The 25,624-nt window shown below is 44.3% G+C and overlaps 1 long non-coding RNA gene across 1 annotated transcript; it reads right to left on the bottom strand.

Annotated features, from left to right (window-relative positions):
• Positions 1-7,040: 7,040 nt before the first annotated feature.
• Positions 7,041-25,169, bottom strand: LOC119868162. Its single transcript, XR_005385911.1, has 4 exons — positions 25,070-25,169; positions 18,137-18,281; positions 15,312-15,434; positions 7,041-8,158 (listed from the first exon to the last, which is right to left on the bottom strand). It is a non-coding gene; the product is annotated as an uncharacterized LOC119868162 (long non-coding RNA).
• Between the last annotated feature and the right edge of the window lie 455 nt (positions 25,170-25,624).

Below are 25,624 nucleotides of genomic sequence, written 5' to 3'. Positions count from 1 at the left end.
AGCTGTTAGTGAAGAGAGGCTCCCAGGATCAGAGAAGATTGGGTTAACCTGGGTTGTCTCCTGCAGAACTTTTCAAAAACGCTAACGTATGTGTGCACTGCAAACCTATCAAACAGTGACTGTATAGCATGGTGGCTACAATTAATGATCCTGTATCATAAACTTGAAAGTTGCTAAGACAGAAAATCTTAAAATTTCTCACCATAAAAAAATGGTAAGCAGTTTGCAATATGCATGTGTACCACATCATTATATTGTATAGATACCTTACACTCATACAATGTTCGGTATCAATTACATCTCAGTAAACTGTAGAAAACAGAACCAATGCAAACGCCAGGAATAAGGAAGCTGTGGTATACATCATTTACCAAAAAGAAAGTATTGACCATGGAAAGTTTGTTTGTTTTTGTAGGATACACATTAACTGTAGAGTAAGTATGTGAAGCTTTCCTAAGGAAATTATTCTCAATAGGGTCCTCATTGGATGCCTTGCTGGATCTAGAAGTGGATCCAATGGATGTCTTTGGCACTTCCATGCTTCTAGGGGTGAGGCTTGATACTGGAACATTTAATAAAGGCTGGTCACTAAAAAAATAATAAGTATCCCCCTCACTATCTGGGCTTGTTATCCAAACTTTCACTATCTGAACTCAGTACCCAAATAGATAATGAGGAAGTAAGGAATACTTATATTTATTTTTTCTCAGATGAGACACATAGGCCCTAACTTCCTTGGGGAAGAAATACAAGATAAACCTTCATGGAAATACCTTATGTTAATAATAACATAACAGGGGTACCTGGGTGGCTCAGTGGTTGGCCGTCTGTCTTTTGGCTCAGGTCATGATCCTGGGGTCTGGGGATCGAGTCCTGTATCAGGCTCCCTGCAGGGAGCCTGCTTCTCCCTCTGCCTCTCTGTGTGTCTCTCATGAATAAATAAATAAAATCTTAAATAATAACATAACAGGCCCCCCAATTGCCCGAGTGTACCATTCCCACCCTTCTTTACCCATCTCTTTGTTGTAGGACTGGATACCTGCAAACAACCTTTCTCAGACTCCCTTGCCTGTTGGCTTCTGGTTGGGTTCTGCCAATGGGAAAGAATGCTAGGAGATCGGAAGGTGGAAGAAAGGGAGAAGACATTTTTCTCCAGCTGCTGGTGGTGTCTGTGGCACAGCAGATGGCCCTCTGCCTTTCCAGCACTTGTGGTGATGGACAGTTGCCATAGCTGCCAGCACGTGAGGGCTACAGGGACAGTAGCAGATCTGACATCAGGTGCGGCTACGGGCTCCGATGGCCTTGGAGGTTTTCAGGAGTGACAGGATTCTCAGAGCATCCGCAGTGTGGGAACACTTTCAGGGAAGAGCAAACTCCTGAGCTGTGGTAACAGCGCCTCTTCCCTTTGGCTCATCCAGTCCTAGCAGTGGTTTCTCCCATCTCTGGGGTAGCTTCCTGCCAGTTACTACTCTTGGAGTCTCCTCCCTTCCCCTCAAGCTCCCTGGGCATGGCCCACACTCTTATAAACCATTTCCTGCATTAAACTCCCTCTGAAAGACCTAGAGTGGCTCTGCCTTCCCGACTGATACACCCACACAACTAGGTTTTCCCACACTCCTGCAGTATTTCTTAAGCCTTCTTACAGAAGCCCTTCTAAAGGTAGAGAAGGATGAATGTGATTTCTTTTCTCTGCGTACCTGACATCTGATGGTTTAGCCCCAGGCAGGAGATATATTTTCAGTATCTTGTTTCGTGTTAAAATTTTTATTTTTATAAAAATCTGCATCGTGAATGACTTGACATTAAAGATGCATCATGCTTATCATGTGGTTCGGCTTACCCTGGCGCATCACCGCATACGCCTTGTGTAAATATCTCAGTTTGAAAAGCAAGAAACCCAGGGGCCATCTGAAACTCTCTTAGCAGTAGGTCACCAAAGCACTAGCGCCTGTCCTTAGAGAGCAAACCTTGGGAGGCAGCTTGGCAAAGTGGAGAACATGGCCTTGGAAGCAGGCAGGCTGGATTCCAGACCTAATGGTCATCTGCTAGCTGTGTGACTTAGAGCCAGTGTCTTAACTTCTCTGAGCCTCTCCCTGTTTATAAATCAAACCTAGGAATCTCTAACATACCAGGTTGTTATGAGGATTTGCTATAATACAGGTTAAGTGCTTGGGGTCACCTAGATGCTTACTAAATACTAAATTTCTGGTGTCATGATCTGCTAATGGGCATTACAGCCTTTCATGGTTGGTTTTCAAGGGCCTCCTCTCTGTAGCTCTTGGGAATGAAGAGAAGTTATTAGCCCACTCCCATATCCATCAGCTAGAAGAAAAACTGAGAGAAATCAATTGTTGCTTCTCATCAGGAAGAGGATAGGACTCCTTGATCCAGTGACTGACTTGTAGTCAGCCTTCACCTCACCCGCCAGGGAACCTGCTTCACAAGAGGGGGTCACCAGTGACACCTCTACCATGCGTGCTGCCTCTCTCATTCTCTTAAATCCCACAGCACTAAATAACGTCTGGAAATCTAGACACAGCTTCTGCCCAGTAACTTATAGTATAAATACATTTTTCTATAATTGTAGGATGTACAAATCCAATGCTGAAATCACCCTGGCTGTGCCACATTTAACTCAAGACAAAAAATTCATAAAATGGGTGGCCTGAGCTTCAGATTTTCAGGAGGGAGGTGTCCTCTGGGGTCACTGATGTTGATTTCCCTCTGTCCCTAAGTGAAACTTCCATGTATTATTAGAAGCTCTAATAGTCGTAATAAGCAGTATCACCGTCAAGAAATGGAGAAGTCTAAAATACTCTATTTAAAGGACATTTGCTGTAGGGTATTTGCATTTGTGAGACAGTGTGGTTCCTAGCTGTTAGCATCGCCTCCTGTCACTCCTTTTCTCCTCTTGCTGTCCCCAGGCTTCTCTCTTCACTGAATGCTAACTGGGCTAGTGTAAACAGACCCTGTTTTAAATTTGAAATGAGTGATAAGAAACCAGAAGGAATTGGATCTTAGATCTTAAAGCTTTATTTTAAAGAATTATGGGGACATCTTGCTGGCTCAGTCAGAGGACCGTGTGACTCTTCATCTCACGGTGGTGAGTTCGAGCCCCAGGTTGGGTGTAGAGATTACTTAAATAATTGTTTTTAAAGAAACAATTATGAAATAGATGGCCAGGTGATCTAAAAAGAGGGCTTGGTACATTTACAAAATAGCAGGTACTTACTTTGCAGAGCGAAAGAGGTTTTTCTAGAGATGAATTCTGCTTACTTAAAATGTCATCAGCATATCTACATCAGCCTGTCAGTAATCCAACACCACCATTAGAGACCACACAGAAGATCTATTTATTCTTTCAGAGCATAAATATTTATTGGGGACCCACTAGAAGTCCGGCATTGCAATAGGCAAAGACTGATACAATTTCTGCCATTGTGAAACTTCGAGTCTAGTGTAGCAGGTAGATCCAGTGGGTTGAATAGAGGTCCCCAAAAGCTATGCCCACCTGAAACTTGTGAATATGACCTTATTTGGAAAAAGTGTCATTGCAGATATAATTAAGGTTCTTGAGATAAGATTGTCCTGGATTAGGGTGGGTCCTAAATCCAATCAGTGTCCTCCTGAGAGACCAGAGGAAGACTCTGAGAGGCAGATGCAGCCACAGGCCAGTGGAGGCGAGGAACCACCAGAAGCTGGAAGAGGCAAGGAAGGGCTCTCCCTTACAGCCTCCTGAGAGAGTGCAGTCCTGCCAACACCTTGCTTTGAGACTTCTGGCCTCCAGAACTGTGAGAGAACACAATTCCGCTGTTTTAAGGGACCAAAATTGTGGTAATTTGTTCAGCAGTCCTAGGAAACTAATACAGCAGACTCTCTAGTCAAGTAACCACAAAATAAATATAAAATTGCAATGGTGCTAAAAGCTCTGATGAAAAATTAAGTGATGTACCAAAAGCACTCACCACAGGGATTTGACCTCCCTGGGGAGGGAATATTCTGAGGGATAAAGAACAGAGGGAACAGCACATGGGAAGTCTCTGGGAGAAAAGGCGGTGCTGGCTGGTACCGGGTCCAGGGAGGGGCAGGGAAGCGACTTTCAAGATGACCTCAAGGGTTCAAGATGAGGTCAGGCCAATTCACCCCATCAGACCTTACTGGCCATTTCAAGGACTTTGGTGTATTATGTAGGATCAACAGAGAAGAATCCACATATATTAAGTTCAAAGTATGGTATGTAATCCATATAGAAAATTAGGCAGTTGGTTGAAAAAAGCTCCAGAAAATGAGAATCACTAAAAATGACACATGGATACCTTTAACATTTTATTTGAAATGTGCCTTCATGCTCCATTCTCTCCGCGCAGATTCAAGACTTTGACTTTAAGTATGGGTTAGATTAGTGTCTTTCTGTGGCCTCTTTCTTATCTTTAAGGTGTTGTCTAGGCTTTCCATTTCAGTTTCTTCTAAGAAAGAACTCAAAGATAATTGCAAAGCATTCTGAGTGTGGAATCCTTCTAGGGCTTTATTTCATGAGGCCTTCTGCAGATTTCTGACGCATAGTTAATTGAACAATACTCTTTATAATGATCTGCCTTTAGTGAGCCTTTCCAAAGCATTCAACCTGGTTTTCAGAGAAAAACATTCTCTGAAATATGACTGTGTTCATGTTTCATCAACTTGCATAATACTTCATTAAATTGGGTAATTATTTCAAAAACTGACAAAAACAGGTTTGAGGCTCTTAGTAAACATACGGCTCAACTGGTAGGAGCAGAAATATGTGAGCATCCTGGAGAGTAGTCTACTAGCAACGAGCAATCAGTGTGCCTTGGTCATGGATTGTGTATTTTTACAGAGAGCATAAATGGGGAGCACTGGTGATTCCAGAAGGTTGATTAAATGGATGTGAGTTACAAGAATAAAATGAATCTGGGGGTGCCTGGATGACTCAGTGGTTGATCTGACCTGACCTTTGGCTCAGGTCATAATCCTGAGGTCCTGGGATTGAGTCCCACATCCGGCTCCCCACAGGGAGCCTGCTTCTCTCTCTGCCTCTCTCTCTGCCTCTCATGAATAAATAAATAAAATCCTTAAAAAAAAAAAGATGAATCTGGATTTTATGAAGAATGGATTTAATGGAGCGAAGAATAGATGATTGTAGGCCAATTAGGCTAGCAATAGTCTATGTGAGGTATTTGTAGCTTCGATTTGTAGTTTGGTTCTCTATAATGGTAATGGAGAGATATGCCCACATTTGAGAGATTTAAATAAAATTGGCAAGATGGTCGGTTGGATATGGTGAGAGATAGCAAAGGGTCAAGGATGACTCCAAGTTTCTGGTTTGCAAAACTGGACAGGTGATGATGCATCCACTGAATTGGGCTGTGCTGGAATCGGACCAAGTTTGAGATGAGTTTGGGATATGTTGAGTTTGAGGTACCTTTAATATCCAAAAGGGGTCTGGATCTGGGAGGAGATATCTGGGCTAAAGTTCAGCATTTAAATATAATCAGTCTCACCAATACGTTACTGTCATGGCAACTTTCAATCAGCAGTAATTGTGCTTTGATTAAAATCTCATTAACTGCAATATTGCCTCAGCACAAAAATTGTCAGGACAATTTTGCATTACATTTGTACATTATAAAGCTATTCATTGCCATTATTTAACAGCCTGGTTGAAAAAAAGAAAAAGAAAACCATACACACCATTCCACAGATGACAAATTTTCAAAAGAAAATCCGACTCATTACTGTTTTTTCTCTATCCCTCATTAATAGTAACATATATTGTGTGCTTTCTGTAGGCATCTTCCTAAGGGTTCACATATAATTTTAATTCATTCAATCTTTGAAAAGATTCTTTAAGGTAGATATTGATATCATCATGTTCATTTTACAGATGAGAAAGGTGAACCACAAACTCTTTTAATATTGCTCACCCCGTAAGTTGGCAGAGCTGTGAGTCACACCCCGGTGGCCTGTCTCCATCCAAAGCCACTGTCTGTAACCCCCGAGCCTCACTACCCCCAGTGAAAGGAGGCATCAACGGCCACAGGACTTCTGGGCACGTGGTGTGCTCCAGAATTCTAATGCCGAGGAGTGAAAACAGTGCAACCATCATAAAGTCCTATTCGACTCGCCTCACTGTCCATAGTCATGCAGCTTCCCAGCCCCCAGGTTCCTGTGTTTTTAGAAAAACACACTCTCTAAAGTAACAACACGAATTGCTGCTTCAAATGTTTTTGAGTCTTTGTGCTGCTGGCTCAGATAGCTTTCTTGCTGGCACAGGAAAGCAATAAAGCCAATAAGGAAACTATGAAGAAGAAAGCTTCTCTAAAGAGATCTGAAATCAGCTTTCAAAGTATGTAGAAGGAGGCTATGTTTGCAAAACAATAAGAACTGTCTCCAAGACTTTCTGATAGCTTCGGCAATACTGGGCACTTGACATCTGCAAAAAAAAACCCTCTTTTATCTCTGAAATAGTAAAGACGTCACAACATCAGCGTATTAATAACAAAGGACTTGTTTTGCTCTGGGGCAGCTAAAACATATTTCTTTCCTAGGAAATATTTTCTAGATCTCATCATGCCTGGTCATAAATTATGGATTTCTAAATTGTTGTTCGCCAGCTAACAGTCAGTTGGACAATCCTTTTTACAGAGGCGTAAGTTGACAGTGATTTAATATTGCAAACTTCATTCTGCCTGCTTTGCTTAAGGTTGTCAATTGAAAATAAAATGGTTTGAGGGAAGTAAATTCATCTTACATACCATGATACAACCATGATAAAATTTCATTGGCTTTCCCACAGCTCCAGGTGAGGCTCAAAACTCACTTTTTTCTTTTATCGTATTGGTCTCCAAAAACGGAAGTTGTTTTAATGGCTATCCCTTCTTTTTTCTTTCCTTTCTTTCTCTTTCTCTTTCTTTTCTGTTGTGTCCTTCCATCGACTTTATCCATCTGTCTCCCATTTCTCCTTCGCACCAGCTCTCCTATTCCCACCAGCCTATGTCTCCCCAGCAACCCCCCCCCCTTCCTTTCTGTTTCATACTCTCTACCTTCTTTATTCCTGTAAGAGTTAAATCGGGTACATGTATCATGTTTTCCACTTTTGCCATTGGCACAAAGCAGGAGTCGGCAACGTCTAACCCTCTGCCTGCTTTTGTAAATAAAGGTCTGTTGGAACACGGCCAAATGTACGTGTTTGCACACTGTCCACGGCTGCCCTCGTGCCACAGTGGCAGAGTTGAGGGGTTGTAGCTGAGACCATGTGGCCCACGAAGGCAAAAATATTTACTAATATTCCCTTTAGAGAACAAGTTTACTGACCGTGAGTATAAAGTATAGGCTCCAGCATTGAGCGGTCCTATATCTCTGGTCTTTGGAGTGGAGTACTTATCTCTCCAGGCCAGGGGAACTGTACTGCAATTTTTTTTTTTGCTACCTTGGGACCCTGGAAAGTCATTTGACATCTCCCTGCCAGTCCTCTCTGCAAAATCAGTCCCACGAAAAGTCCCTCTGCTCCTATTTCAGAAGGCTGCGGTGCTCATCCATGAAATCACGCTGCTGAGATATGCATGGGGAAAGGTAGGGAAGCCCCATAACTTCAGATGCCGGGATGCAGGTTTTCCTGGGGACACCGTGGTCAAGAGCATAAATGACCTGCGTGAGAAATAGCTTCTCTTTTGCAGCTTGAGGTGTCTGAATCGCAGTTTTTAGCTTCAACTGCCCACTCACCTTTGTATCCACTCTCCTGTGAAAGCTCATTTGTGATAAGGAAGCAAAAGGGCAGCTTCAAATACCCACCACAGAGGCAGTTTGGGAGCCGGGTCGTCCTGTGGAGCCACTAACTCAACACCAAGCCGAGATCCCGGGGCAGGCTGCCAAGAGCTGGTATTGGCCTGGCTGCGTGGAGTTCATCCTTTGGCTCCTGTTTTCTCAGGATGTTCCCAGAGTCCCATTTGTTTTGCCTGAGGCGGCCACCCTGTTCGTCATACCTTCGATTTATGAAGCGTGGCCTTGTAATTCAAGCTGTTCAAGGGCAATCTGCTTTCTCCTCAAACCAATTTGGCAAGATGATCTCTCTAGAAAACCGTGGGTATGGAACTGAGGGGCTGTGTAGAGACCGTGTGTGTTGGGGCTTCTTCCTTCCCTGTCAAACAGAAAATTGGAGAATAAATAGTGGTCACCAACTGGCAGTCATCGATAGAGCACCACCTTTGGGTGAATAGGCAGAAAGAAGCATGTGAGCTGGGCCCAGAGGGGCCCCTTCCTGGTTTCCTGTCTGATGCAGAGGAGAGAAAGGAGCTGGCCCCAGGCCAGGACGGCCGAAGGAGGGCGCCACCTGCCCCCGCGAGGGGCGGCACGAGGACCCGCAGACCCCGCGCATAGGGCCCCGGCTTGGGCCGCTCTCCGCGCCTGCACCTGCGCCTGCACCTGCACCTGCACCTGCACCTGACAGGAGGCCACGAGGCCTCCCGGGAGCTGGCTGCTCCAACACCAGCAGCCCAACATCCGCGGGAGCTTGTGAGAGGTGCGGACTCTCAGGCCCTGCCCCGGACCCGCCGCCCTTTAAAGCTCCCCAGGTGGGGCATCTGGGGGGCTCAGCGGTTGAGCGCCGCCTTCGGCCCAGGGCGTGATCCTGGAGTCCTGGGATCAAGTCCCGCATCGGGCTCCCTGCGTGGAGCCTGCTCCTCCCTCTGCCTGTGTCTCTGTCCCCCACCCTCCCCCCATGAATAAATAAAACCTTAAAAAAAAATAAAAATAAAAACCAAAGCTCCCCAGGTGGCTCATGTGCACATTGAAGGTGAGACCGTGGGTCTGGGGACGCCGCCCAGTTCCTCACTTCTCTCGCCCCCCGAGCCCGCCCCTCCGCGCGCAGCTCCGCCAGCCCGGGCCGCGGCGCCACGAACGCCTTTGCGCTTTGCGAGGGTCCGGCCCTTCAGCTGTGCAGGCAGCCCCGCCGCCACGGCCCCTGCGGGGTGTGGGTCGAGCCCCACCAGCCCGTCCTTAGCTCCGAGAGGGCCCCGCCGAGCAGTGCCCCTCCTCTGGCTTGCAGCATATGGGGCCCTCCTCTGGCTGTCCTGTTCCCTTCAGCCTCAGGGGTGGGAGCCGCTTCCTGCAGCTGCTACCCTTGTGACACCTGAGAGCTCCCTTTTCCCCTTTTGGTTACCTAGATTACAACCTTACACCCAGCTAACAGTGTCCTCATAAGAAACCCTCACCGTTCAAGTAACTGGTATGGCTTCTGCCCCCTGGCCAGGCCCTGCCTGATAGCAGAGCCTGAGGTGATGCACAGCGCTGGTCCAAGGACAGGCTGCTCCCATGGGGCAACCGGACAACTTGCTAGTCCACCCTCCTCACCACAAGGACAACCTAAAAAATACCACCAGGCCCCACGGCCCCAAAGGAAAGGCCCTCTCTTCTCCAGAGGATGTGCCAGCTCTGCTTGAATGCCAAAGCTAACACCAAGCAAGCAACCAGGGCAGAGAAGAGGACCAAAGACCGAGGCTTCTGGGTTGTCACCCCACTGGGGCCCAGTGCCCTCAGTTTTCACTGTTGAGCGTCTTCCTCAGCATTTCTGTGCCACCATCAAGTCTCACTCTGAGAAAAGAGGCCTTGCCTTCAGCAAAAAGAAAAGTTCCCTTCTTGGGATGGAGTTGAGGGGCTTCCTGCGACACATGCGCGCACGCACACACACACACACACACACACACACACACACAGGGAGAGGAAGACCTGGGGGTGTCTTCAGCGGTGTGTCACCTCAGCATGAGGCCACAGTTCCTTCCTATGGTAGAGGCACACCTGAAATGATAGATTTGTCTCACTCCCCTCAGTTCTTCAAAAGCAAGACATTGTTGGGAATATTTCATTAAAAGGAGAGCCAAAAAACCAAAACAAAACAAAGCAAAGAAGAACCAGAGTGTTTAAATGGCAAAATCCATTGCAAAAACAGAGTGTACCAACAATAAATAAAAAATAACAATTGACAATAAACACCAAATGGAGGAAGAATCCTACAACTTGCCGTAAACTGGCATAATGAGGAGAAATGGAATAAAACAAAAGAAAATGCACACTTATAAGGGAATCAGAACCAAAGTTTAGAATATTTCCTCGTAAGTTCTGAAACTACTTAAAAGTATTATGAGTATGAATCATCTCGCTGTACATTATTTAAAGGGAAGGAAGAGACCATGTCATATTGTCACACCTCTATTACATGCCAGGAATTGAGTTCAGTGCTTTGTTTGGAGCACGTCAGAGAATTTTCTCTCATCTGTCAAATAAACCTGTAGCTCTGACTGCCCATTTTAGGAGAGAAATGGAGCTCAGGGGTCCCAAATCTTACTGAAATCTGGGTGCTGAGACAAGTGGAATTGGGAAACAGGCTCCATGTTCTATCTTCCCTACCATGGGGGTCCCTCCCAACAATCCACTTGCAGACTATTGAAGTCTCTCCTTGTCTCAGTACATTTGGGCTGCAATAACAAAACACTAGAGACCGGATAGCTTGTAAATGACACAAATTTATTTTCTGCAGTTCCACTGGGAAATCCAAGATCAAGGCACCAGCAGATTTGGTGTCTGGTAAAAACCCGCTTCCTGGTTCATAGATGGCACCTTCGAGCTATAACCTCACTTGGTGTAAAGAGCAAGGGAACTCCCTCAGGCTTGTTCTAGAAGGGCATTAATCCCATTCATGAGAGCTCTGCCTTCATGACCTCATCACCCCCCAAAGGCCCCACCACCTTGGGGGTTATGTTTCAATATATGAATTTGGTGGAGGGGGGCACAAACATTCAGATCATAGCACCCATTTTTTTTATTGCCTGCCTTCATTGCTCCTTGAGTTTTGATGAAAACATTCAACTTTGCTGCATTCAGTTACTTAAGTGGTCTGTTACATATCTCTACTATGGTTCTAGCATTTAGATGTGGAATTTCTAGCCACCGAGAATCTATAGCTCTGTTCTTATCATAGAGGAAACTTCATCCATAATCTCCTTTGCTTTATCTGTACAATGGAGCTTATCACCTGATAAAGTTCTATGTGATCTCAAGATGAAAACAACAAAGTGAACTGTAATTAGTTAGACGGTCCCCACCTCACTTTTAAAAGCCTCCTATGTCATGATTGACCCTCAAGACAAGTTGTTGCTTCTTGTAAGCAAACTAGGTTTTATTAAAGCATCCATATGAATGGCAGGTAACTTGTCCTCCATAGCAGTGGTTCTCATACTGGAACTTGCATCAGAATCCCCTGGAAAGCGTGCTCAAACACATCACCAAGCTCTACTCCCAGAGTTTCTGAGCCAGCGAGTCTGGAGTGGGACCCGAACATTTGCCTTTATAACCAGTTCCCAGGCGTTGCTGATGCTGATGGTCAGGAGGCCAGACTTTGAGACTTCGGCCCTCTGTAGAAAGGCTATAGAAAATGAACTAATCATTCCCCATTTCTTCTTTAGGAATGAAACTGATTTTAATTGCGGAGGCGGGGGGGATGCATGGAGCTGATTGTATTTCTTAGTCTCTCTTGCAACTTGATGTGGCTACATGACCAAGTCTTAGCTGATGAGCTCTAAGAAAAAGTGGAATGTGGGAGCTCCAGGAAGGTAGCCTGAAGGAAGCTGGGTCCCCAGGGAAGAGGCCTGTAGTGGGCAGCTTCTCAGATGGCCCAGCGATGAGCTACCTCCTGGTCTTTAGAGTGTGGGCCGGACTTCTAATGGGAGAAGCCAGCCTCCGAGTCATGAGGCAGCTTGGACGGGGACCTTCCAAACCCTACCAACAACCCCGTGAGTGGGCTCAGAAGGAAGTCCTCCTGAGTTGAGCCTAGAGCCGACTGCCACCCCAGCTGAGGCCTTAGTTGCAGCCTCTGAGCTCCTGAGCCACAACCACACAGCTAAGCTTCTCCCCAGTGTGGCCCACAGAGATTCTGAGATAATAAATGTTTGTTATCTCCAGCTCCCAAGTTTTAGGGCAACTTCTCATGCAGCAATACGGAACTAATACGGAGATAGGGGTATGTGAGCTAGAGCCACAGGAGCCCTCCTGGCCCACGAGCAGAACCTACACGATGAGGATGGCAATGCAAAAAGATAGGCGTCTGCGTCCTAATGATACCAGAAAGCCAACACAGGGCGCATAGTTCCTGACTTCCCTTCTGTGAGAGAGAAATACACTCCTCACTGTTGATGCTTTAAAAATTTATGTATGCCTGGATTTCCTCCTTTCACCAAGCCTATAAAATAACAACGGGATAACTTTTTAACAGACTGTGGCCGTTCCGGTACGCCAGCCGCTGTCTAAATGCTTTACAAATAGGAACCCGTGAAATTGTCCTCACAACCCTCTTGTTATTCCCACTCTGCAGATGAGGAATCTGGCAGGGAGGTTAAGTGACTTGCTGAAGGTCACACAGCTAGGAAGAATTATAAACCCAGGCAGTCTGGGTGCAGAATCTGGGCCTTTAATCCCTGAGCTCTGCTGTGCTAACATTTACTAAGCACTTCCGAGTGCTGGACAGCATGCTGAGTGCTTGACACATTTTACAGAAGAGGAAGCTGAAGCTCAGAGAGGCTTAAGTGACTTCCTGAAAGCCACAAGGCTGGAAGCAGCATGTTGATACTCAAATCGGGGTTTCTTCGCCTCTGGGGCCAGCACTCTCAGCGCCTGTGAAATGACGCTTCTGTTGCGGCCTCGTTTGTCTTCAAGGCTTCCCAGGGGCCGTGGCCGGGAGCCCGACCTTCCCAAACCTGGCTGTGCATACAGATCACCTGAGGGGCTTGGTAAATGCAGATTCTGCCTCTAAAGTTCTGGGCTGGAGCCCAAAAACCTGCATTTATCACACATGCCCAGTTGACATTGATGCTGCCGGTCCAGGGACCACGCTTTAGGCAGCGAGGGTCCAGACAGCAGATGGACGTTCTTCCAAGCAAAGGCTTGACTCTAAATGGCTGTGCAACCTGTTTCCTTTTCGGTAAAGTAAGAGGGAGCTAGAGGAGATGTTCGATGAAGTTCCTTCTAGCTCTAAAAGTTCTTGATTCTGTGCAGAATAGAATATCCTGCCCCTCTCCACACCTTTGCCCTTATCTGACAAAGAAACAAAGCAATCTGAATTACTCTACACCTAATTAAATGTGTCTGATGGAACATCAGAGAGATCAGTTTGTCTAAAGCCCTCGCTTTACAGGTGAGAAAGCAAAGAAATGAAGTGACTTGCCCCAGCCACAGAGCTGGGGGTTGGGGAACTGTGAGCAGAGGCTGGCTCTTCTCCATCTTGCTGCTCAGACTTGGCTCTGCCTCCAGGGGTCTGGTTAAAATGCAGAGTCTGGCTCAGGAGAATCTGCATTTTTAACCACCACTTAGGGAACCAGGGCCCCCAGGTCAGGCTGTTGCCGGGTAGCCCGCAGCTACCATTGGCACTTTGAGGTGCACGGATCCAGATTACTTTGCTCACACCAGCACTCTCCTCTCCAGCCATGCAACTGTGGAATCAAAAATACAGTATGGCCGGGGAGGGAGCCCAACGCCAGGCTTTCGGGCCCCTACAGTCAGAAGAGACAGGAAGACCACAGTGAGACAGGAAGGAATGAGCTGAGTGGCCCGAAGTTAGGAGGATCACTACCACAAGACAGATGAGGTTCATGTATGGCCCAAAGTTCAGGGGAAGTGGTTAGAGTCCTTGCAAGGGTTGAGAACACAAGAGCAAAGAAGTGCGCACACAGGAGCTTTTCTGGCATTTCTCTGACGCAAGAGCCAACCCTCCTGGAGCTGGTCTGGGCCCCATAGTTGGGCACAAACCTAGGCGGTAGCACTTGGGTGGCCCCCAGGGTACAGCCTGACCTGAGGCCCTGGTTCCCATGCATCTAATGAGATTTCTGACCTCAATTAGTCTTTAGTAAATGTCCTCCGTGTGCCTGGCACTGTGCCAGGTGGTCTGGGAGATACAAATGAAGTCTCAAATACCAAGTGTCTACTCTTGAGGGACGTGTCATTTGATTGGGGGAGCCAGTATGAAGCAAGCTGAGAGTTCATGAGAGTTCCAGAGAACACTCAGCTTTGAAATAGGGACTGGATGTGCAGTAGAAAATCTCAGAAGGTATGAGTCTGAAGAAGTCAGAAAAGGATTCATGAAAGAAGTAAAAGCTGACCTGGGGCCCTAGGAAGATGTGGTCTACTACTCAGGTGGCCCCAACTCTTCCCCCTCCTTGTAGCCTCACCCTTTGGCATGTAACTTCGCACCCCCTTTCCCCTCACACCCGCATCCCACCACCCCGCCTGCCCTGGCCATTTTGATTCTGACCTCAGCCATGAGGCTTGCTTTGGACACTGGGATATTAAAAGACTTGACAAAGAAGGGATCTGAAAATGTACCTACATAGTTCCACTTGCCTTTTACTCTTCAGTCAATACCGGGGACCTATGCCCAGGCTGGTCTGCTAGAGATTGAGGGACAAGCAGAGCAAAGCCAGTTTGCCCCAGCTGTCCCAGCCAAGAACCAGCCAGACCCTAGACATCTGAGCCAGGTCAGCCAGGATCACCAGAGCCACCTAGCTAACCACCTCAGATATGCAAGCATGACACGCTTATTACTATATGCCACTGTGGTTTTGTGACTGTTTTTATGCAGCATTATTATGAAAATAGGTAACTGATATAATAGGTAAAGAGGTTGGAAGAATGGAACACTTGAGTATTTCCTGCAGAGACTCGTTTAGAAAACTAGCTTTGTGTGATATTAATAACTACTACTTAAAACAGGACTCCCCTGGTTAAACACATTTGGGAAATGCTAAGTAAATGAAGATAACAGGTTTCTTGATGTAGGGCTTCCCAGGGCCTTGACTGTGAAATTGTACATTGTGAATCTCCAGCAGGGAGTATTCAGAATGCAACATTTCCTGAACATTGTGTGAGGTTTCTCATGGGACAAGGGTGCCCCCGGGCATATCCGAGACAGGCTAATCTCAGCAAATCACACGCCATTCCACCACTGGCAAATCAGTTGCCCCAGGGCAGGGAGATTATCTTTCTTGCTTGGTGCTGTATCTCTGGAGCCTAGGGCAGTGCTTGCCCTGTCATGGGCGCTGGGTAAATATATGTGGAAGGAAGGAGGGAAGGAGGAAAGATGCTTCTTACCCCCTGCCTTCCATTTGTGCACCTGCCCCTGACAACAACAAACACCTTGGCTTTGTCTTCCTGGTGAGCCCTTCAAACTCAGGGTACAAATCACCATTTCCCTGAGTATTTCACTGATTTCCTCAAGCAAAGTTGGGTGATTCATCCACCAGTGGAAATACCTTAAGTGTTGCTGTTTCTGTCCATCTGTCCCACGGCGCTAGGAGCTGCACTGATGATTGCATCTTTCCTACCATGCCGAGCACAGAGTCCATCATACTATAGGGGTACCCTATGAGTATTGTCTGGAAAGATGCAAGGGGGACGGGGCGGGGGGAGGGAGGGAAGAAAGGAAAAAGAGAGGAAAAAGAGAGGAGGGGAGGAAAGGAAAGGAGGTAAAAATTAATATTCAGGGATTGTTTCATAATAGTAAATGATGATGAGATGGGAGAGGTTTCCTGGGGTCAGGTGAGAAAGAGACAGAATATACCAAAATGAGTTCACTCTTTATTCTGTAAGTCATACGGCATCACAGATTAATATTTTAAGCAAGAAGGTAGCATCAGTTAAGCTTTCTCTGGAAACTTTTTTTGCCAACAGCCAAAACACTATTATACTATGTATTACAAGGTGACCTGAATGATTCAAGTCATCTACTTAATAGAGAAAATAGTACGCAGCAAAAGAGAGAGAAAAAATTGCACAAGTCCCTCAATCTTTGTAAACGAATACAAAGACCTCTGTTGAATGAACATGCTGCACTCAAGTGGGGCCTGGTGACCAGAAGTAGTCACCCATGAGACCGAACCATGTGTTTGCACATTAAATATTGAATCAAATCTACCCTGTGTCGATAAAGGGAGACATGAGTCCCAAGAAGCGTAGTCTACAATCAGAATGGAATTAAATGTTTTCTTCTTCTGAAAGCCAATAATAGTACAAATAAGCCTTTAATCAAGATGCGTTTATCATCAACCTTTATATGTGGAGCAAAAAGAGCTTGTTCAATTTATGGGTTCCATTTTCTACCCTTTAAATTTTCAAGCAGATGCTGACAGTTTTACTCATGGCCATCATGCCTGCCATGGTTGAAGGAATGGTTTATATTTTTCTGAAAGCTGCCCAGCATCATAGGTGTTTTAAATGTTTTCTGCTAAGTAAGAAAAAAATCAGAACATAACAAGTGTGCTTGTTGTATACACTTGTAGTCCTACCTTATTTAAAGCTGTCTGGGGGTGTTAAACAAGCTAAATCCTACTTGTACTGACATTTGATAAAAGGCAAAGATTCATTTCTGCCTAAATCTAAACAAGCCAAAAGAGTTACAGAAGTGGGAGAAGCATCCAGAAGGTTCCAGAAATGTAAGAAATTGTGTGTGTGTGTGTGTGTGTGTGTGTGAGAGAGAGAGAGAGAGAGAGAGAGAGCAAATGAGAGAGAGAGAGAGAGAGAGAGAGAGCGAGAGCATGCATGCATCCATGGAGGGATGACATTTAGGTGCATCCAGAAAGGAATGAGGTTAAGTAACAGATATGAGTAGCATTCAACAAAATAACCTATATGTGCCCTGTAAATTTGAGACTGAAATATTTGAGGTCACTCACATCCCATCAAAAAGATTTTGAGAATGGTCTCAAGGAATATAATTGGAATATGACTAGAACTTTAAAAAGCTGATTGGATTAGACTTTTTTTTTAAGATTTTAATGACAGAAGAAGGATCCTCATATTGGAGCTAGACAAAGAAAAATCAGAAAAAAAAGAATCTGTCAGGGTCTCTATGACCATCCAGGGGTGAAGGGACCCCTAATAGCCAAAATGGCCATTCCACCTTACTCATCAGATCTACTCCTGTGGGAGGCTGGAAAATGCCCCCCCCCCCCCCCGAGAGATATCCAAGTCCTAATCCTTGGAAGCTACTAATGTTGCCTTGTATAACAAAAATTGACTTTGTAGATGTGTTTAAATTATGGCTCTTGAAATGGGCAGATTATCTTGGACTATTCAAGTGGGCTGCAAATACCATCGCATGTATCTCGATAAGAAGGAAGCAGAGATTTGAAGAAGGTGGTGTGAAGGTGGAGACAGAGATTAGAGTGATGTGACCACCAGTTGAGGAGTGCTGGAGCCCCTAGAGGCTGGGAAAGGCAAGGAATAGATTCTCCCCTGGAGCCTCCAGAGGGAGTGTGGCCCTGCCAACATCTTGACTTTGGCCCAGTGAAACCGACTTTGGACTACTGCCTTCCAGAACTGTGAGAGAGTTTCTCTTGTTTTAAGCCACCGACTTTGTGGTGATTTGTCACAGTGGCCACAGGGAGCCATACAACCCCCACCTCAGGAGGGATACCTCCCTCAGGCAACCGCAGCTTGGAGACACTTGCTGTTATGCTCCAGCAAAGGACCCTCTCTTCCCTTCCCCCCCTCCACCCCAGGCCTGCCCTGTCTGTAGTCTGGCTCTAATTCCTTGCTCTCCAATTAGCCTTCTGGATAATAATTTGGCTTTCTTTTTATAGATTTGCCAGAAGAGAGAGACCACACCAACCAGAGATAGACTTTTTGGTCTGTGCAGCAGTTAGATTTTCTTTTGTGAATTTACTTTAGATTTTTGCCTTAGTCTCTGTGAGACTAGCTGGTGGAAACCAACTGCCCCAAACTTGGTGAGCCTCCTTCACACTAACAGAATCAATTTTCTAGACCTGCAATGTTGAAGTCTCAATTTGCAAATTTATGATGATGTCATCAGCCTATTGACCCCCCAGCTTGGGCACCTGGCCATCTTTCCCTTCATAACATCTCCATCTCCTCTGTCAAAATATAGCAGTTGTCTGCATCGGTTGAACTCATTCCATGTACCAGTATAGGTTCAGCCTTTTCTCTCAAAGATAGAAGAACATTATGAAAATAGGCCCTTGATGTATTTGTCAAGACTTATTCAGTTGCAAGTGAAATAAACTTTAACTCAAACTGGCTTAGATACACAAATCAAAAAGAAATTTATTTCCTCTCATACCTGGGATGTTCCAAGAGAAGGCTTCAGATTCAGGCATAGCTGGATCCAGGAGTATTATGATACAACCAGGAATCTGTCCCTTTCTATCCATCTCCCAGTTCTGACTTCTTCTTGTTGACTTTTGATGTCTGGTAAGCTTTCTTCTCTGGGTGGAAGATACAGCCGTTAGGAGTTCAAGACTTACTCTTATAACTAGCAGTCACAGCAACAACAACAACAAAGTTGCCTCTTTACTATTTCTCCTAGCAAAAATTCCTGGGAAAGCTCCATTTGGTCCATCTAGGGTTATAGGTCTGTTTTTTAATCAGTCATTGTTGCCAAGAAGTTTTGTGTCAACTGTCTATGTGACAAATTATTTTTCAAATGTTCCAGTATGAACAATATGAAATATGTATAAATCAAGTCTGATCTCTACCTTAGGAGTAGTTAGCATTTGAAATCCTCTAATCAGGAATCAACACTCCAGGAGTAACTAACAAGCATAGAAATACTCTAATCACGAATCAGTGTCTTCTCAAGTTCCCAGCAGGGGAAAGCTCACTCAAATTAGGATAATTCAAGGAGAGTTTAATAAAAGTATGATTTATAGAAGTGTGGATAGGATCTATCCTATCCTATGCAGCAGCTAGTAACAACAGGGCTCTTCCATCCCTAGACCCAAAGGGATACAAGAAAGAATCAGCAGAACCTGAAAGGAAAAAGTCATATAGACTGCTAACCACCAGAGGCTCCCAACATTTCCCAAGTAATCCAATGTTTGCTGAATGGCCAGGTTGGATCACGTGCCCAACTCTATGGCAAGGGGGAAGGGTCATCTAGATCCAGTACATCCAAAGTGGATTTTCTGTAAGCAAAATAAATTCTGCTACAAGAAGAAAGTTGGACAGGGAAGGACAGAATATTAGGTAGACAATAACTATAACTACCCCTTTATTACAGTTTCCATTTGTGGATTTAATACTCATGATTCCAGCTATTCCTGAATCACTCTGAATATCTATGACATTTATAACTTGTAATTTCACCAAGGTACAAAATTGCATCGCCCTTGCTACAAGGCCAGAGAGCAGTGAAAAGGTGCTTAGCTAGTGAATAAGCCTGGCTGACCACCTGTCAACCACATCTCCAGGTGGCTTTGTTCTTCTCTCCTGCATCTATACAGAAAGCCTTAATAAGAGGCAAACTTTGTTCCTCAGTGAAAGCTTCCCTCAGATGACGGCAACTATGGATATTAATGCTCAAGTGAAGAAGTGACAAGATCTTTTATAAATGGATTACAAATACACTAGGTTTGAAAATCATCTTAAGTCTGAAAAGGCTACTCAAATATTTTAGTCTTACCTGACTGCGTATTATGAGTGAGTTTAAATGCCATAATATATTCAAGAAGAACCTAGGGCACACACCTTATGAATGACATGGGCTTACTATATTTTTAAAAATTTGTATAGCATTCATGATCCCTGTCTCAGTTATCTATCCTTACATAACAAACTACCCCAAAGCTTAGTGTCTCAAAGCAACAAATTTTTTCATTACTCACAATTCCACAATTCAAGCTAGACTCAGCTAGGCAATTCTTCTGATGATCTTACCAGCCATCACTCATATGTCTGTATTCAGCAGGCAGGTTGATTGTGGGCTGAGTTTGGCCAGGACACTAGGATGCTTAGATCTCTCTTTCTCTCTCTTTCTCTCCACATAGCCTCTTCACATGCTCTTTCCATTTCAGATAGCCAGATTCTTATATGGTGCCTCAGAACTTCCAAGAACACCAATGCAGAAACTACCAGGTCTTCCTAAGGCTTAGGCACTGGACACACTCAATTAATTAAAGTGAGTCACAAAGCCAGCCCAGATTCAAGGGATGGAAACTACACAAGGGCAGGAGTATAGGGAGACATGGGGCCTATGGTTGTAATGGACAACCACAGCTCCCTATACTATAGTTCTGGGTACTTTAGTATATTCTTTTGCTAAAAAAAATACAGATGCATCCTCATTTTTAGATAATGAAACAGGTTTATAGATATTATGAAACTATTCCAAGAAAAAAAAAACTATTCCAAAGTTACCCAGATAGATTTGAATCCAAAGGCAGTGTTCGATCCACTAACCATACTACCTTTGAAATGCACAGTTACATTCAGTTCCTGGAAACATATTCATTGGGCGGTCTCTGGTAGAGGTGCAAAACAATACATGCTTTCATCGCCCCTTCTCTCCTCTTTAGCCTCTACCCCAATACTATCATCATCTACTCCAGGACTTCCAACAACTCAGATTCCAAAGGTAATTCCCATCTGGTTTTCTCCAGGCACAAAATTAATGATATACTCACTGCTACACCCACAAAAGCACCCATTTAACAGGTAAGGCTGGGCTCAAACACGTCCATACTTGGGCTTACCTTGTCCCTGATTTCCCAACCCACCTTAGCCCAAGGTGAAGGCCGTCCATATTCCTCAAAGGTATACTGCACTGCCATTCCTCACTTTGGGGTATTTGTATCAGCTTTCAGCTCAGGTGGTAGCATCAAGGAGGTCTTGAGGCTGTGGATTCTGAGACACTGAGCTGAAGGTGATAAGCCTGGCAGTCCCAGAAGGAGAGGGAAGGCATGTCAGGGTACCATGAGTAGAAGTCCAAAGAGAGCCATCAGGGAAGCTGTGGGGGTTTTTTATTAGTTGACATCCCCAAAACTTAATCAGAGATTTAAGATACCCACAAGTAACTGTTAAAGCATACTGACATAAAAATTTGACTTCAACAGCTTTTTATAGCAGTCTGATGCCAAACAAGTACACTGAATGTTCAATTTCATTTTGTGTTTTTCCTACACTGGGCGCCAAGATGATTTGGGGAGAGATTGAACAAAGAATGAGAGAGAGAAGCAAGGGCCTACTCGAGTCACTCTTGGGCCCACTATTCCTCACATTTCAAGTTCTCTCTTCTCTTAGTAATCTCCCCTGTACCCCGGGGGTACCTCCCTCTCATGACACCACCACACTCACTGGGTCAGTGCTACAACCCAGGCTGATAGCTGATATAAGGACCCCAAGGTGGGGAGTGGCAGCATAGGAGCCTCTCCCTTGGGGCCCAGAGTGTTGATGAACGAGAGACAATAGAACCCCACGTGTTGATGTGTTTGCACCCAGCTTCAGCTTTACGTGGGTGCCATTTTCTGTGTGTGCATGAGACAATTTAAAAATGAGAGCAAACTGTCAGCCTTAATTCTCCAAGATCTATAATCTGCATCAGAGTAAGAAGAGAAAAGCACAAAAATTAATTCAACTCTGTAAATATAATACTAATTATATCCTTTAAGTGATCTATTTACTATTCAGGCTAAATCACTACTCAGCACACTAGCAATTATGTGCATATCATTAAAATGTGTCCTGTTGATATGGTTTCAAGTTATATTTGATTATGACAGTAATCCATGAGACTTGCTCTGTAAGCAATATATGAAAATCAGTCTTCACACTTTATAATTATATCATGAATTTTCAGTCTTTGTAATTTGCTGCTCATAAAATATGGTCACAGCTTAAACAATTAAAGAGAATGTTAACTATTACTCAAATCATATGTTACTTTTTGTCCACTTAATTTTTTATAAAAACTCTATGGTTTTGCATTTAAATAATTCAATGATCCTTGACCGTGGCACCGTGAAACATTTGTTTTTTTTCTTTCAGACACTTTTAATATGCAGTGTTTCTCTTCAGTTGTGCTTAGTACAGCTAGCATCTTATATTCTCTAGGGCCAGAGCCATGAAAGGAAAATGTAGTAGAAGGTTCTACCTTCGCCTGTCATCTATATGTAATTTTTAAATTTATGTGTGCTTTATTGCTGGACATTGGGGAGACAATATATGGGAACAAGTTATCAAGGTGTTGGAATACCTAGTTCCGTGGAGACAATTTCTACCCAGTTCTTTTGGGCAAGGGCTATATTTACTAGATGCTAAGAGCCAAAGGATGATAGAATCACTGGGTGAGATCTCCTTGACAAGCAGGCAAGTATATTCAGATTGGGACAAAGACTGCCTAGGCAGGTTTACCTTCCCATTTGCTTCCAAAAAATCACCTACCACAAATTAACCTGAGAAGATTGGTGAGTCACAGACTAGGATTTTTCTTTTGGATGGTTAGGAGTGGTCTTCAATAGTTACAAATAAGTGAGGGCAAGAGGTCTCCTCTCCAACAATCTCGCTGTTAGGTAGTGTGTTATAATAAAAGCAAGTGTCAGACCAAATTCTGACACTTATACAAACATTCATAGCAAGAAGACACCCAGATGGCCTACAATCTGTCCTGGAAGTTGAGTGCAATCCCAATTTGGTGACTGCTCCCACTGCCTCTTGCATGAAAGTTTCACATGAGATCCATGCAGCACTGGAGCTGACGAATTTACTAAAACTAGTCAGATTCAGACAACTGAGTCCTCCCCTCCATAAGTGGCTAGAGAAGGGACCAATCTGGAATCCTAAGCCTGAAGTACCATTCTAAAAGGCTCTGGCCTATTGACTTCACCATATTCTTAGACTCCCATCATGCAAGGAACAGGACTTCCTAAACAATATTTCTAGCTAATGCACACTGCTGGAATACCATGCACTTCACCAATGAGAAATCATTTCTTGCATCCATTAGGCTAAAAAATCCTATGATATTGATCTGAGATAAAGATATTTGCAAGCTTATAGTAGTTGCTTTGGGAATGTTGGTGTCTGATTAGAGTCTTTCAAGGGAGAATAATCCCTGGAATGAATATCCTCAATTAGAAAACTTTGAATGTTAACCATTGCCCTAGGGTATAGATTAAAATATGCACAAGTATATATCATACTATCTTTGCTGAAGTATTTTAAAGTAAATTACACCACAGTGACCATATGCTATGAGATACGATGTTGTTATGGAAATGATTGTAATAAAAGATGGATTTCAATATTTTGTTTGTTTTACATGTAAAAGCTTCTGACAAAATGAATGCCTTTGAGCTAGGATTAAAACATGTTTTCCAGACTTGCCATATGATCCAGCAGTTCTCCTTCAGGGTATATACTTGAAAGAATTGAAAGAAAGGTCTCAAAGAGATATTTGCTCATAGCAGTATTATTTACAATGCTAAAACATGGAAGCAACCCAAGTGTCCATAGACAGATGAATGGATTTTAAAATGTGATATATACATACAATGTAATATTATTCAGCCTTAAGGAAAGAAGAAAATTCTGATATGTAACATGGTTGAATCTTGAGGACATTATGCTAAGTTTAATAAGTCAATCACAAAAAGACAAATATTGTATGACTCTACTTATATGAGGTACTTAACAATAGTCAAAATCATAAAGACAGAGTAGAATGGTGGTTGCCAGTGGCTAGGGGATGGGGGAATATGAGGTAGTATTGTTTAATAGCTATGGAGTCTTAGTTTTGCAAGATGAAAACAGTTCTGGAAATGGATGGTGATGATTATACAAGAACATGAATGTATTCAAGGGTACACTTTATTGTAAGTTCTACCTTATGTGTATTTTATCACAATATAATTTTGAAAAATAGGGGCACCTGGGTGGCTCTGTGGTTGAGCGTCTGCCTTTGGCTCAGGTCGTGATCCCGGGGTCCTGGGATCGAGTCCCCACATGCGGCTCCCTGCATGGAGCCTGCTTCTCCCTCTGCCTCTGTCTCTGCCTTTCTCTCTGTGTCTCTCATGAATAAATAACTAAAATTTTTTTTTTAATTTTGAAAAATAATCACATTTTTCTGCCTTTTTGCTGTTTGAGATTCATCATGAGACCAATATCTCCTGGGTTTCTGTCCCTCTATCATTACCTGAGGCCTCAGGAAGAATTCACTGCTCAGACAGGTGTTATGGTAGCCATGGTAAGAATAAGATGAGTTCAAAAAAAAAAAAAAAAGAATAAGATGAGTTGGATGCCTGAGTGGCTCAGTCAGTGAAGCATATGCCTTGGGCTCAGATCATGATCTCAGGGTCTTGGGCCCACTACTCATCGGGGAGTCTACTTCTCCCTCTGCTCTTCCCCCCTGCTTATGATCTCTCACACGCATGCGCGCGCACTCTCTCTCCCTTTCTCTCTATCTGAAATAAACAAGCAAACAAATAGATTTTTTAAGAGAATAAGGTGAGTTCAGGGCACTGCAAGCAGTCCACTTTAGAAATGAGGACTTGAGTGGGGTATGTGATGAAAGATGAGACCAGAGAGCAACAAGGCCTGTGCAAAGGCAGAGCAACAAGGCTGGGGCAAGTGAACCACCAAGGAAGTAAAAATTAAGGTGACATTCCCTCTGAAGTGCCACCCGTGTATTTGCCTAATCCTTGAGAATAAGTGTCTCCTTAAATTTTGCACCCAAGCTGTCTTGCTTGCCTTACCTTACTTCTGGCCCTAGGCAAAGGGCCTTGTTTTCAAAGTATGGAGCTTGGATTACATCTTAATGGCTATGGGGAAGCTTTGAAGGATTCAGGATTTTGAAAGAATTCTTGCCATTGCATAGAGAACTGATCAGAAAGAAGTAAGACTGGAGTCAGGGAAAGGAATCCAGGCAAAAGACAGTGAGGGCTTCATCTAAGGCAGTGGTCCTGGGGCTGGAGAACGACGGATGCTGAGACAGAGGGGAGCGCTCAGAGGGTCAGGAGACAAGTGAGGTTGAAAGGGTCTGGAGAAGGATAAGCTGGGTCTGAGGCATAATGAGCTTCTATAGATCATTGAATAAAAACAAAAAGGGTGGGAACTATATTTCTATCCTTAAAAATGAGCACTTCTGCTATGATTTCTTAGAAAACTCGGGCTGGAAGCTATTGCTGGAAATAAAACATCTGGAGCAGACACTACTAGTTGCCTACCCCAAATTCCTCCCGCTAATGACTGGTTTATATAATGAGGGCACAGGCCTGCTTACCTCCCATCCTCCACCCTCCACCTCACAGTGGTCAGTGCAAAGTTGTTTCAGCGATGGCTTTAGGCTACAGCTGGAGAAACTCAGCAAATCTTCGCCATCCTGTAGAAACAGGAAACCAGGAAGAGAGAGGAGCACCACAGAAACTTACATGGACAATTACATGAAAAAGTCTTGCCAGAACAATGCAGCTGGGCAACATCTTGCCTTTCTTTTTCCTATGGAAACTCTGTTCAGAGAGCGTGCACATGCGCGCATACAAATCACAGACACAAATACAACAAAAATGCACACACACTAAATGGAATTTGCCAGTTCTGCTAGCCAGCGTTAGTTTTGCCATCAGTTCCAAACTCCAGCAGGACAAGCTTCTTTTGTGCCATATTGGGGGACTCAGGGCAACTGAAAACAATTGACCAAAATACTCCTCAGACGGCAAACAACTGTTTGTGTTGCCAAGCCAAGATGAGCCCCCAGGAGTGAGGTTCGAGAGAGGGAAATTTTGGAGTTTCTTCAAGAGCAAAAGACGCAACAGTTTCTCTTATTGTTCAACTGCAA

The sequence above is a fragment of the Canis lupus genome, chromosome X (genome assembly GCF_011100685.1).
Source record: "Canis lupus familiaris isolate Mischka breed German Shepherd chromosome X, alternate assembly UU_Cfam_GSD_1.0, whole genome shotgun sequence".
Taxonomy (NCBI): domain Eukaryota; kingdom Metazoa; phylum Chordata; class Mammalia; order Carnivora; family Canidae; genus Canis; species Canis lupus.
Note: the sequence above shows the minus strand (reverse complement) of the source record. Positions and strands in the feature narration are given on the sequence as shown.